The following is a 13,735-nucleotide window of genomic DNA, read 5'->3' as shown; positions in this document are numbered from 1 at the left end:
AAAAAGACACATTCAGGGAAAAGGGAGCCTTGCTTAGAGGCAGTGGGCAGGACTTCAAGCCACCTACCACATTACTATAACTTTCACCAGAAAGTGTTGGAAGTTATAGTCGAAGTCAACACCAGCCTGTAGCAGCTGTAGACTTTGGTATCTGGCAGATGACCAGAGATGAGCCAAATTTATTAAGAAGCATCTGCTTCACCTTCTGTCAGTTTGGACTTGCCTATAACATGGAGCCGCTTTTATTTTTGTCTTGGTTTTTTTCACGGCCACTTTTAGTTCCCATTCTGCCCCTGGATGGATGGATAGATAGACTGGTATACGGATAGATAGATAGATAGATAGATAGAGGAATGTTGATCAGAAGACAAACTGTCAATTAATAATTGCTACATACATCCTTACAAAAACAAACAATTAAAACGTCTCAAAATATACTGTATGCGTTTTTATCTTGGCTGATGGGTTTACTTCCATCAAAGAGCTGAAGTGTTCTGCTCTCTAGAAGCAATATCAACCTATCAGCCGCAATTGTTGAAATATGTGAGTAAGGGTTATAGTCTTAACATTTAATTCCACAGCATTTACGGTGTATCATAAAGGTGTCACTTTCCTGGATAACATCTGTAATGCAAGATTAAACATGGATTGGACACTGGATTTAGATCATTGATTTCTTGAATTAGTAGTGGCTGGAGTTTGCTGTCTGACAGATTTGTTATTATCACACAATCAGTCACTTCTGTTTAACTCAACTGTTTGTTACAAAGAATAAGGTTAATGTAGGATACAAATACCTTTTAAAACAATCAAACAGATGCTGCCGATTTCACAATAATGCATCGGGGAATTTAAAATGCTTCTTATTAAAGTACTTCTCACATCGGCTATTTTACTCCAAGATCCTATTATTTTTTTACTAAATTCCAGCTCTTTGCATGAAGTAAATGGAGATTTTAGCACAGGAAAAATGAAAAATAATACATCAGGCAATTGTAAACTAAAGGCCTCTTTACATGGGCTAATGACTGGGGCAACAATCTGGAAGGAGGGTTCATAGGAAAACTACATCTAATTTATTGCCCTATGTAAAGGTGCCACCGTTTACCTGCTAAACAAGTATATGCTCATTCATAGGGTGGAAGCAATGTTGGTGCAGTCGCCTAGAGTAAGTCATCATTTCTGGGCAGCAAATCTTCTCTAAACAGTATACAAACCATGAATTTTCTGTGGGGACGAGCACCCACAGAAGTGATTGCTCATTCAAATACTGAGGAGTCACCTCCACTGACAAGCAGGGAATTATTGGGAATGAATGGATCCCTCTTGATATTTTTTTTTTACAATTTGACAATAATATATATTTTTCTAATATGTTTTTTATTCTGTCATCTGTACATGATTAGTGGTGGCCTTGCTGTTCGCCCTGCGGTCGGTTTGCGGCGAACTTTGCGCGTTCGCGATCCGCTAAACATGTAAACATATGGCGATTGCATTGCACCGAACTTTGACCCATGACTCATCCATCAGGTGTGACAGCACAGCCAATTGAGATGTTTCAGCACATGGACACCCCCCCAACCCTATTATAGAACCCGATCTGGCAGCCATTTTACATTATGTGTTTTGCCAGTGTAGGCAGAGGTTGCATTTTGGAGCAGGGACAGGCTATTTGGAAATTAGGGACACCAAATGCTAGCTAATAGGGCCGCAAAAGTCCTTTTAAGGACTGGTAACGTTGTGCTATCGATAGGTGTGATACACAGAGGGGTGTGATATACTTAAAATATACTTTCTAACATAGAAAGTATTTTATAGTGCACTTGTATGCTTCCAGAAAATACTGATTGAGGGCTGCGATCTATCAGCTTCCACAAAATAGTGATTGAGGTTTTCCATATACCTGCGTCCACAAAATTACTGCTTGATGGTAATATACCAGTTTCAACTAACAATTGATTGAGGCCTGCCATATATCAGCTTCCACAAAATTGTAATAGAGGTTTTCCATATACCTGCATCCACAAAATTACTGCTTGAGGGTGATATACCAGCTTCAACTAACAACTGATTGAGGCCTGCCATATATCAGCTTCCACAAAATAGCAATAGAGTTTTTCCATATACCTGCATCCACAAAATACAGATTGCGGGTTTTGATATAACTGCTTCAACTGACAACTGTTTGAGGCCTGACATTTATCAGCTTCCACAAAATAATGATAGAGGTTTTCCATATACCATCGTCCACAAAATTACTGCTTGATATTTATATACCAGCTTCAACTAACAACTGATAGAGCCTGCCATATATCAGCTTCCACAAAATAGCGATAGAGGTTTTCCATATACCTGCGTCCACAAAATACAGATTGTGGGTTTTGATATACCTGCTTAAACTAACAACTGATTGAGGCCTGCCATATATCAGCTTCCACAAAATAGTGATAGAGGTTTTCCATATACCTGCGTACACAAAATTACTGCTTGAAGGTGATATACCAGCTTCAACTAACAACTGATTGAGGCCTGCTATATATCGGCTTCCACAATATAGTGATTGAGGTTTTCCATTAACCTGCGTCAACAAAATTACTGCTTAAGGGTGATATACCAGATTCAACTAACAACTGATTGAGGCCTTCCACATATCAGCTTCCACAAAATGGTGATAGAGGTTTTCCATATACCTGCGTCCACAAAAAACTGATTGCGGGTTTTAATATACCTGCTTCAACTAACAACTGATTGAGAATATACCTGCTTCAACTAACAACTGATTGAGGCCTGCCATATACTGTATCAGCTTCCACAAAATAGTGATAGAGGTTTTCCATATACCTGCGTCCACAAAATTACTGCTTGAGGGTGATATACCAGCTTCAACTAACAACTGATTGAGGCCTGCCATATATCAGCTTCCACAAATACTGCTCTTCTCTAGGGACTTTGGCACAGGGACATTTTGAACATGACAGGCAGAGGAAGAGGCAGACCGTTCTGCAGGAGTGGTAGAGGTCAGGCAGGTGCACCAGGCCGGAGCCGAAGTGGGAAGTTGGAGAAGGTGCATGCGATTATGTCAAAGGACGCACCAGAGTTGGTTGAGTGGCTCACTCAGTCTTCTGCTTCTGCACCCTCCTCATCTTCTGTATCTGCACCCTCCTCACTCTCTGCTGTGTGCACCCCCAAAGACCCCACCATCACCACCATAGTGCCTCAACTCGAGCCAGAGGAATTATTTTCCCATCCATTCCCAGACCTTACAGATGTGCAGCCATTCTTGGCATAGGGTAAGAAAGAGGAGGTAGCAATGGCCGTCACCCAGATCAGCCCAAGGAGGGTGGTCCCCGCTGTTAGTGCCTACTCCGAGATCTTTAATGTCAGTAGTGGTCAAGGTGACGAGGATGAAGATGTGTCGATGGACGTCAAGTGGGTGACCACAAGAGAGGAAGAGGAGGGGAGTTCAGAGGGAGAGACGGAGCAGCAGATAGGGATGAGAAGGAGGAGAAGCAGGCAGATCTCGCAGTGCATAGGAGGCAAAAAGCAGACAGTCTCATCTTGCTTTCCCAGGACTCCGGCATATGGCTCCACAGTGTTGGCTTATTTTAACACGTCAGCTGCTAACAATAGTATTACCATCTGCAGCCTGTGCTGTCAACGCATAAGTCGCGGTAAGCCGAACACTCACCTAGGGACGACCGCCCATCACCGAGCCCAGTGGGAGCAACACCATCAGAACTAGAGACAGCCTAGCGGTTATCCCGGCGGTCGTTTTGCAGCGAACTTTGCTTGTTCGCTGTTCGCAGAACAGGCGAAGATATGGCTATGTCCACCGGCACCATATTCTTTGCATTGTGCAGAACTTTGACCCATGACACATCCATCAGGTGGGACAGGACAGCTAATTGAGACGTTTCAGCACATGGACACACCCCCTACCCAATAAATAAACCCAATCTGGCCGCCATTTTACATTCAGTTTTTTTACCAGTGTAGAGAGAGGTTGCTGTGTGGAGCAGGGACAGACTCTTAGAGAGTATAGAGTCACCAAACGCTAGCTAATAGGGCCACAAAAGTCCTTTTAAGGACTGGTATAGGTGTGCTATCGATAGGTGTGACATACTGAGGGGTGTAATATACTTATAATATACTTTCTAACATAAAAAGTATATTATAGTGAATTTATATTGTACAGCAGTTGTGTGCGGTTGTGCTGCGATACTGCAGCTATACAGAGGGACAAACACTATTGGAACAAATAATTGCAACTGGTGTGATATACCAGTTGCTGCTATAACAGTTGCCCCCCAAAAAATCTGATTGAGGCAGGTGTGTGATATACCTACAATATAATTTCTATATGGGTTCATTTGTATTGTGCTGCATTTGTGTGCGGTTCTGCTGAGATACCACAGCTATACAGAGGGACAAACGTCATTGTAACAAATAATTGCAACTGGTGTTATATAACAGTTGCCCCCCAAAAAATCTGATTGAGGCAGGGGTGCGATATACCTAGAATATAATTTCTATATAATGCATTTCTATTGTGTAGCATTTGTGTGTGGTTCTGCTGAGATACCGCAGCTATACAGAGGGAAAAACGCCATTGGAACAACTAATTGCAACTGGTGTGATATAACAGTTGCCCCTAAAAAAAAATCTGATTGAGGCAGGGGTGTGATATACCTATAATATAATTTTTATATAGTGCATTTGTATATTGCAGCATTTGTGTGCGGTTCTGCTGAGATACCACAGCTATACAGAGCGACAAACATTGGAATAACTGCAACTGGTGAGATATACCAGTTGCCCCCCAAAAAAGCCTAATTGAGGCAGTTGTGTGATATACCTATAATATAATTTCTATATACTGCAGCATTTCTGTGCGGTTCTGCTGAGATACCACAGCTATACAGAGGGACAAACGCCATTGGAACAACTATTTGCAACTGACGTGATATAACAGTTGCCCCCCCAAAAAATCTGATTGAGGCAGGGGTGAGATATAACTAGAATATTATTTCTATATAGTGCATTTGTATTGTGCTGCAATTGTGTGTGGTTCTGCTGAGACACCACAGCTATATAGAGGGACAAACGCCATTGGAACAATTGCAACTGGTGTGATATACCAGATGCCCCCCCCCCCCAAAAAAAAAAAAACTGATTAAGGGGTTCTATTTATCTGCTTTCACAAATACTGCTCTTCTCTAGGGACTTTGTCACAGGGTCATTTTGAACATGACAGGCCGAGGAAGTAGCAGGCCGGAGCCTAAGTGGAAAGTTAGAGAAGGTGCGTGCGACTACGTCAAAGGACGCATCAGAGTTGGTTGAGTGGCTCACTCAGCCTTCCGTTTCTGCACCCTACTCATCCTCTGTATCAGCACCCTCCTAACTCTCTGCTGTGTGCACCCCCAAAGACACCACCACCATATATCCTCCACTCGAGTCAGAGGAATTATTTTCCCATCAATTTCCACACCTTACCGATGCACAGCTATTCTTGGCATCGGATAAGGAAGAGGAGGTAGCAACGGCCGCCACCCAGCAGTCTGACGACAGTACCCAGATCAGCCCAAGGAGGGTGGTCCCTGCTGTTGCTGCCTACTCCGAGATCTCAAATGTCAGTGTTGGTGAAGGTGACAATAATGACGTGTCGATGGATGTCACTTAGGTGCCCACAAGAGAGGAAGAGGAGTTTTGCCTTCTGCAGCCTTTGCTGTCAATGAATAAGTTGCAGTAAGCCCAACATTCACCTAGGGACGACCGCCTTTAGAAGGCACCTGGCCTCCCATCACTGAGCCCAGTGGGAGCAACATTGTCAGTACCCCCAAAGCCACACTCCTCTCTCCTCCCATTTGTCCTCCACTCCACCTTCCACCTGTCACGGCTGTTTAAGGGTAACACGAGTATACACAGTAAAAAGAGCTACTGACCGGACCCAAACTAGGGAAGAGAAAGGGTGACCCCTGTCAGACCCTCAACACTCTCCCTATGCTGCTAAAGCACATGCCCGGATCCAAATGGTGGAACGAGGCATGCCCGCGTACCTTAGACTGATGAGCCCTGTAACCCCTACAATAGTGGAAGGGGCACGGCCTCCGATGCCCTGCACAGAATAAGGAGGGAACCGGGGCCACCTCAGATCCAGTCAGGAAATCACCAGGTACATAACAAAGTCTGCACACTTAGCTGATGGAGCTGCAGCCATAGAGAAGACGGATCCAAGGACCGCTGGCAATATCCGGAGTGCTTGCAGCAGCAGAACACAGGTCCAGAGAACTAGTAGCTAAAGGAGTGAAGATACTCAAGGCAGAGCTACAACTGAAAGGAGAAATATAATCCAGGCCTTGCAATAGGAGGAGGGGTGATTTAAAGGCATAGAAATCGAACGCAGGAGAGACAGCTGAGAGTAAGACTTCATCACAGGGGCGGAGAAACAGAACAGTGAGAAAACCTCCAACCCTAAGTGACATCATCACAGGGGTGGAGACACAGAGCTTTGAGAACGTCTCAAAGCTCTGGTAGTGACAGTACCCCCCCTTCTACGGGTGGACTCCGGACACCCAGGACCCACCTTCCCAGGATGAGCCCTATGAAATGCCCTGATAAGGCGAGTGGCTTTAATGTCCGACATCGGAACCCACATCCTCTCCTCAGGACCATAACCCTTCCAATGAACGAGGTACTGAAGAGAACCGCGGACAATGCGAGAGTCCACAATTCTGGAAACCTCAAACTCCAGATTGCCATCAACCAAAATCGGAGGAGGAGGCAAAGAGGAGGGTACCGTGGGCTGGACATATGGTTTTAAGAGAGATCTGTGAAAAACATTATGTATCTTCCAAACCCGTGGAAGATCAAGGCGGAAGGCAACAGGATTGATGACTGACAAAATTTTATAAGGCCCAATAAACTTGGGGCCCAATTTCCAGGAGGGAACCTTCAGTTTAATATTTCTTGTAGACAACCACACCAGATCACCCACATTCAGGTCCGGACCAGGCACACGTCTCTTATCAGCCACACGCTTATACTTCTCACTCATCTTTCTGAGATTACTCTGAATCTTTTGCCAAATGGTAGACAAAGACGAGGAAAATCTCTCCTCCTCAGGTAAACCAGAAAGAGCCCCTCCCGAGAATGTCCCAAACTGCGGATGGAACCCATATGCACCAAAAAATGGTGACTTATCAGAAGATTCCTGACGACGGTTGTTCAAAGCAAACTCAGCAAGAGGGAGAAATGAACACCAATCCTCCTGGTTCTCTGCCACAAAACAGCGCAAATATGTCTCCAGATTCTGATTGAGGCGCTCAGTCTGACCATTCGACTGCGGGTGAAAAGCAGAAGAGAAGGACAGCCGAACCCCCAGGCGAGAACAGAAAGCCTTCCAGAACCTGGACACAAACTGCGTGCCTCTATCGGAAACAATCTCAGAGGGAATGCCGTGCAATTTAACAATATGATCGACAAAAGCTTGCGCCAACGTTTTAGCATTGGGTAAACCAGGGAAAGGAACGAAATGAGCCATCTTGCTAAAACGGTCCACGACCACCAGGATCACCGACTTCCCCGAGGAACGAGGAAGATCCGTGATAAAGTCCATGGACAGGTGTGTCCAAGGACGGGAAGGTATGGGTAACGGGAGAAGGGAACCTGAAGGTCGTGAACGAGGGACCTTAGCGCGAGCGCACGTCTCACAAGCCGCCACAAAACCCTCCACAGACTTACGAAGAGCCGGCCACCAAAATCTCCGAGCAATGAGATCTACCGTGGCTCTACTCCCGGGGTGACCAGCAAGAACTGTATCATGATGTTCCTTAAAGAGTTTGTGACGTAGCTCAGGAGGCACGGACAACTTCCCGGAGGGACAACGGGCAGGTGCCTCAGACTGGGCAGCCTGGACCTCGGCCTCCAAATCGGAAGATAGAGCAGAAACAACTACCCCCTCCGCCAAAATGGGACCCGGGTCCTCGGAGTTTCCTCCTCCCGGAAAACAGCGAGAGAGAGCATCAGCCTTCACATTCTTGATCCCAGGGCGGAAAGTAACAACAAAATTAAATCTGGAGAAGAACAGAGACCATCTGGCCTGTCTCGGATTCATACGCCTGGCCGACTCCAGGTACGCCAGATTCTTATGGTCGGTAAAAACGGTGATAGGGTGCCTGGCCCCCTCCAACCAATGGCGCCATTCCTCGAAAGCCAACTTGATGGCCAACAACTCCCTATCTCCCACATCATAGTTTCTCTCTGCCGGGGAGAGTTTTCTAGAGAAAAAGGCACAAGGTCGCCATTTGGCAGGAGAGGGGCCCTGGGACAAAACTGCACCCACACCCACCTCGGAAGCATCCACCTCAACAATAAAAGGTAAGGAAACATCGGGATGCAGCAAGATGGGAGCAGACGCAAAACTCTCTTTAATCTTAGAAAAGGCTGCAAGCGCCTCCTCCGACCAAGAGGAAAAATCCGTCCCCTTTTTTGTCATGTCAGTAAGGGGTTTGACAATAGAGGAATAATTCAAAATGAACTTTCTGTAGTAGTTAGCAAAACCCAGAAAGCGCATCAATGCCTTCTGATTTTCAGGAAGCTCCCACTCCAGCACAGCACGGACCTTCTCCGGATCCATGCGAAAACCAGAAGCAGAGAGGAGAAAACCCAGAAATTGAATCTCTGATACCATAAAAAGACATTTCTCCAGCTTGGCATACAGTTTATTTTCCCGCAGTATCTGCAGGACCTGAAAAAGATGATCCTGATGAGTCTGAACATCAGGGGAAAAAATCAAAATATCATCAAGATACACCAATACAAATTTCCCCATTAAATGATAGAAAATACTATTAACAAAATGCTGAAAGACGGCCGGAGCATTCATCAGGCCGAAAGGCATAACGAGATTCTCGAAATGCCCGTTAGGGGTATTAAAGGCCGTTTTCCATTCATCCCCCTCTCTGACCCTGACCAGGTTGTACGCGCCTCTCAGATCCAATTTGGAAAACACCTTGGCCCCAACAATTTGGTTGAAGAGGTCCGGGATCAGAGGAAGGGGATAGGGATCGCGAATCGTGATACGGTTCAGCTCCCTAAAATCTAAGCAAGGTCTCAGAGAGCCATCTTTTTTTTTAACAAAAAAAAAACCCGCGGCAACAGGCGACTTTGAGGGACGAATATGCCCCTTCTCGAGACTCTCGGACATATAGGTTCGCATTGCGATTCTTTCTGGTTGTGAGAGATTGTAGAGGCGTGCCTTTGGCAGCTTGGCGCCGGGAATGAGGTTAATGGGACAGTCAAACTCCCGGTGAGGAGGTAGCTCCTGAACACCGCTCTCGGAAAACACATCCGAGAAATCAGAGAGAAATGATGGCAGAGTTTTAGTAGACACCTCAGCAAGAGTGGCTGTGAGACAATTCTCTCTACAAAAGTCACTCCACTCATTTATTTGCCTTCCTTGCCAATCAATAGTGGGGTTATGTCTAGTGAGCCAGGGTAGCCCCAAAACTAGAGGAGAAGGCAATCCGTTAAGGACAAAACAAGATATCTCCTCCACATGAGTGTCACCTACAGCTAGCCGGATATTGTGAACAATGCCTTTCAGAGATCTCTGCGAGAGTGGGGCAGAGTCAATAGCAAAAACAGGTATATCCTTTTCTAATGTACAAACCTGAAACCCATGCAAAGCTACAAATTGAGTGTCAATAAGATTGACGGCCGCTCCACTATCGACAAAAATCTCACAAGGAATGACCTTGCTCTCTAGCGCCACCCTGGCAGACAGGAGAAAACGGGAACTGCAGGTCAGAGGAAAAGCATCAATTCCCACATCAACTTTGCCCAAAGTAGCAGATGAAGCAGAACTTGATGATCCACCTCTTGAGGTTTTTCTCTTATTATCGCTCTTAGTACAGTTCAGGAATCTCCTAGACGGACAAACATTTGCCAAATGACCTATGCCCCCACAACAAAAACACACCATATTCTGAGGACTAAATCCTCTTTTATCAGGGGCAAGTCGGCCTAGCTGCATGGGCTCCTCCTCAGAGGGGAGCGAGACAGGATGAGACCCCTGCATACTGAATGAGTCCGCACCATTGCCCCTAGACTGACAATGGCTGGACGGAGAGGTCTTGTTTCTTTCCCTTAGACGCCTGTCAAGGCGTACCGCCAATGACATGGCAGACTCTAAGGATGTTGGTCTCTCATGGAAAGCAAAGGCATCTTTCAAACCCTCTGAGAGACCATGACAGAACTGACTTCGGAGTGCAGCATCATTCCAGCCTGAATCAGCTGCCCATCTCCGAAATTCAGAACAATAAAGCTCCGCAGACAGTTTGTTCTGGCATAGAACACGTAAGTTCGATTCTGCCAGAGCAACACGATCCGGGTCATCATATATCTGCCCCAGGGCCACAAAAAATCTTTCCACGGATCGCAGGGAAGGATCCCCTGATGGCAGCGAAAAAGCCCAAGTCTGAGCATTACCTCTGAGCAGGGAGATGACAATCCTCACCCTCTGTTCCTCATTACCAGAGGAGTGGGGACACAAACAAAAATGGAGTTTACATGCCTCTCTGAAGCGAACAAAATTCTCACTGCCCCCGGAGAACGTTTCCGGAAGTGAGACCTTTGGCTCGCAACAGACTCCATGAGCCGGAGCAGAGCCCAATGCTTGTAGCTGAGTCAGAGATTGACGGAGATCCGCTACTTCCAAAGAAAGACCCTGCATGCGGTCAACCAGGTCAGAAAGCGGATCCATGTCAACAAGGACGGTTTTGGTGGATTATAATGTCACGGCTGTTTAAGGGTAACACGAGTATACACAGTAAAAAGAGCTACTGACCGGACCCAAACTAGGGAAGAGAAAGGGTGACCCCTGTCAGACCCTCAACACTCTCCCTATGCTGCTAAAGCACATGCCCGGATCCAAATGGTGGAACGAGGCATGCCCGCGTACCTTAGACTGATGAGCCCTGTAACCCCTACAATAGTGGAAGGGGCACGGCCTCCGATGCCCTGCACAGAATAAGGAGGGAACCGGGGCCACCTCAGATCCAGTCAGGAAATCACCAGGTACATAACAAAGTCTGCACACTTAGCTGATGGAGCTGCAGCCGTAGAGAAGACGGATCCAAGGACCGCTGGCAATATCCGGAGTGCTTGCAGCAGCAGAACACAGGTCCAGAGAACTAGTAGCTAAAGGAGTGAAGATACTCAAGGCAGAGCTACAACTGAAAGGAGAAATATAATCCACGCCCTGCAATAGGAGGAGGGGTGATTTAAAGGCAGAGAAATCAAACGCAGGAGAGACAGCTGAGAGTAAGACCTCATCACAGGGGCGGAGAAACAGAACAGTGAGAAAACCTCCAACCCTAAGTGACATCATCACAGGGGTGGAGACACAGAGCTTTGAGAACGTCTCAAAGCTCTGGTAGTGACACCACCGTGCCGTCGTCATATTCATCTGGCACAAGGCAGGCTTTCGTGGCCAAAATGTTCAAACGTAATAAAATTAAGACGCCGGATAATCCTCTTGCCCAACGGCTGACTAGAGTCTTGTCGGAACTGCTAGCCCGCCAACTGCTGCCATATAAATTGGTGGAAGTAAATCTGGAAGTAAATATTTCTCCCAGAAGGACATCCCGGCAAGTTAATATATCTCTGGCACACAGTGTCGGTGCCAAGATACATCTGACCACGGACACGTGGTCTAGCAAACACGGGCAGGGAAGGTACATAACTTTTACTGCCCACTGTGTGAAGCTTCTGACGGCCGTCAAGCATGTAACTTGTGGCACCCGTGTGAATTTGGTGTTACCGCCATGGATTGCATGCAGGCCTGCCTCTTTTTCTCCACCTCCTGCTACATCCTCAGTCTCCTTCTCGGTTAACTCCTCCTTTTCCACTTCTGCCTCCTCTTCCGCTGCACCCCCCAAGCTCCCCAGAACCTATTTGACATGCCAGGTGAGATGTTGCCATGCTGTGCTGCGGCTGTTGTGCCTGGAAGCCAAGAGCCACACCTGTCGTGCACTGCTTTTAGCTCTGCGGTAACAGGCCGATCAGTGGCTAACCCCGCTCAATTTGACAGTTGGTAAAGTGGTGTGCGACAACGGTGCCAATCGGCTGAGAGCACTGAAACAGGGCAAAATGACACACATGCCTTGCATGGCACATTTTTCTGAACTTAGTCGTGCAGCTATTCGTTGCCAAATACCCCAGGGTCCAGGATGTCTTGTGGCAGGCCAGCAAAATCTCTGGCCATTTTAGAAGATCTTACTCGGCCATAATTCGCCTTGCTGACATTCAGCGGCTATACCACTTGCCCGTCAGACGTATGATTTTTGACTGCCCGACGCCCTGAAACTCCACCTTGTGTATGTTTGATAGGCTTCTCCAGCAGAAACTTGCTGTTAAAGACTACCTATAAGAACTCTGTGGCAGGACAGGTTCTGGGGAGCTTGTTATATGCGATGCATGCAGACTTCTGCAGCCATTTGATGAGATCACCAAACTGGTCAGTCGCAGCCAGGGTGCCATCAGTGACATCGTACCTTACGCCTTCTTTCTGGAGCGTGCATTGTGTCATGTCATTGATCAAGCCATCGAGGAGCAGGAAGATGAGGAAGTAGCAATGCTGGGTACTCCATCTGAGACAAGTCAGCAGGAGTTGAAGAGGAATCAGAGGAGGATGGTGCCTAGGGGAAGGAGGAGAAGCAATAAGAGCAGGCTTTAAACTTTTCTGGGATCCCTGGTGTTGTCCGTGGATGGGAGAGGAGACCGAGGATGACATTCTCCTGGGCGATGAGCAGGAGCCAGGGCGCTCCACCACTTCCAATTTAGTGCAAATGGGGGCCTTCATGCTCCAGTGTTTGAAAAGGAACCCCCGTATAAAAAGCATAAAGGGCAAGAACCTATACTGGGTGGCAACATACTTAGACCCCCGGTACAAACACAAAATGGTGGACATGTTACCAGCATCACAGCGGGCTGTCAGAATGCAGCATTTCCAGGCCTTTCTGCGAGAGGTGCTGCATTCTGCTGTTGCAGGCATTTCCACCCACAGCGAAACAGGTTTAGGTACCAATCCTACCGTGCCTGCAAAAAGAGGGCGGTTTGCAGATGTGTTGGTCACTTTGAATATGAGATCATTCTTGCAGGCAACCCATCGACAGCTGCTCTCTGGATCCAGCCTTAGGGAACGCTTAGAACAACAGCTGTCCGACTACATCATGTTAATGGCCAATGTGGACGCTCTGAAAAGGGAGGAACCCCCTTGACTACTGCGTGTGCAGGCTTGACCTGTGGCCAGAGTTGGCACAATTTGCCATGGAACTCTTGGCTTGCCCCTCCTCGAGTGTCCTGTCCGAAAGGACGTTCAGCGCAGTAGGGGGGATTGTGACTGTTAAGCGCACTCGCCTAGCTCACGACAGTCTGGACTAGCTCACATTTTAAAAATGAATGAGGCATGGATCTCAGAGGAATTCAACACCTATGATGAGCACGTGTAATGCCAGCCCAAACATATCCGCCATCACCCAGAACAAAGAATGGTCCTTACCTTATGTATATACAGCAGCATAAAAGGCCTTTTATGTCTGGTGAATGCCTAATTTTTGGGGCCTATTCTGGACGACAGTTACATATTTATCCTGTGACAGCCTAATGTACCTCCCGCCACAGAATTCAAAGTTCTTTGCTCTCAGGTCAATGCCTTTTGCCTAATTTTTGGGGC

The sequence above is a fragment of the Bufo gargarizans genome, chromosome 3 (assembly GCF_014858855.1).
Source record: "Bufo gargarizans isolate SCDJY-AF-19 chromosome 3, ASM1485885v1, whole genome shotgun sequence".
In the NCBI taxonomy this organism is placed as follows: domain Eukaryota; kingdom Metazoa; phylum Chordata; class Amphibia; order Anura; family Bufonidae; genus Bufo; species Bufo gargarizans.
Note: the sequence above shows the minus strand (reverse complement) of the source record.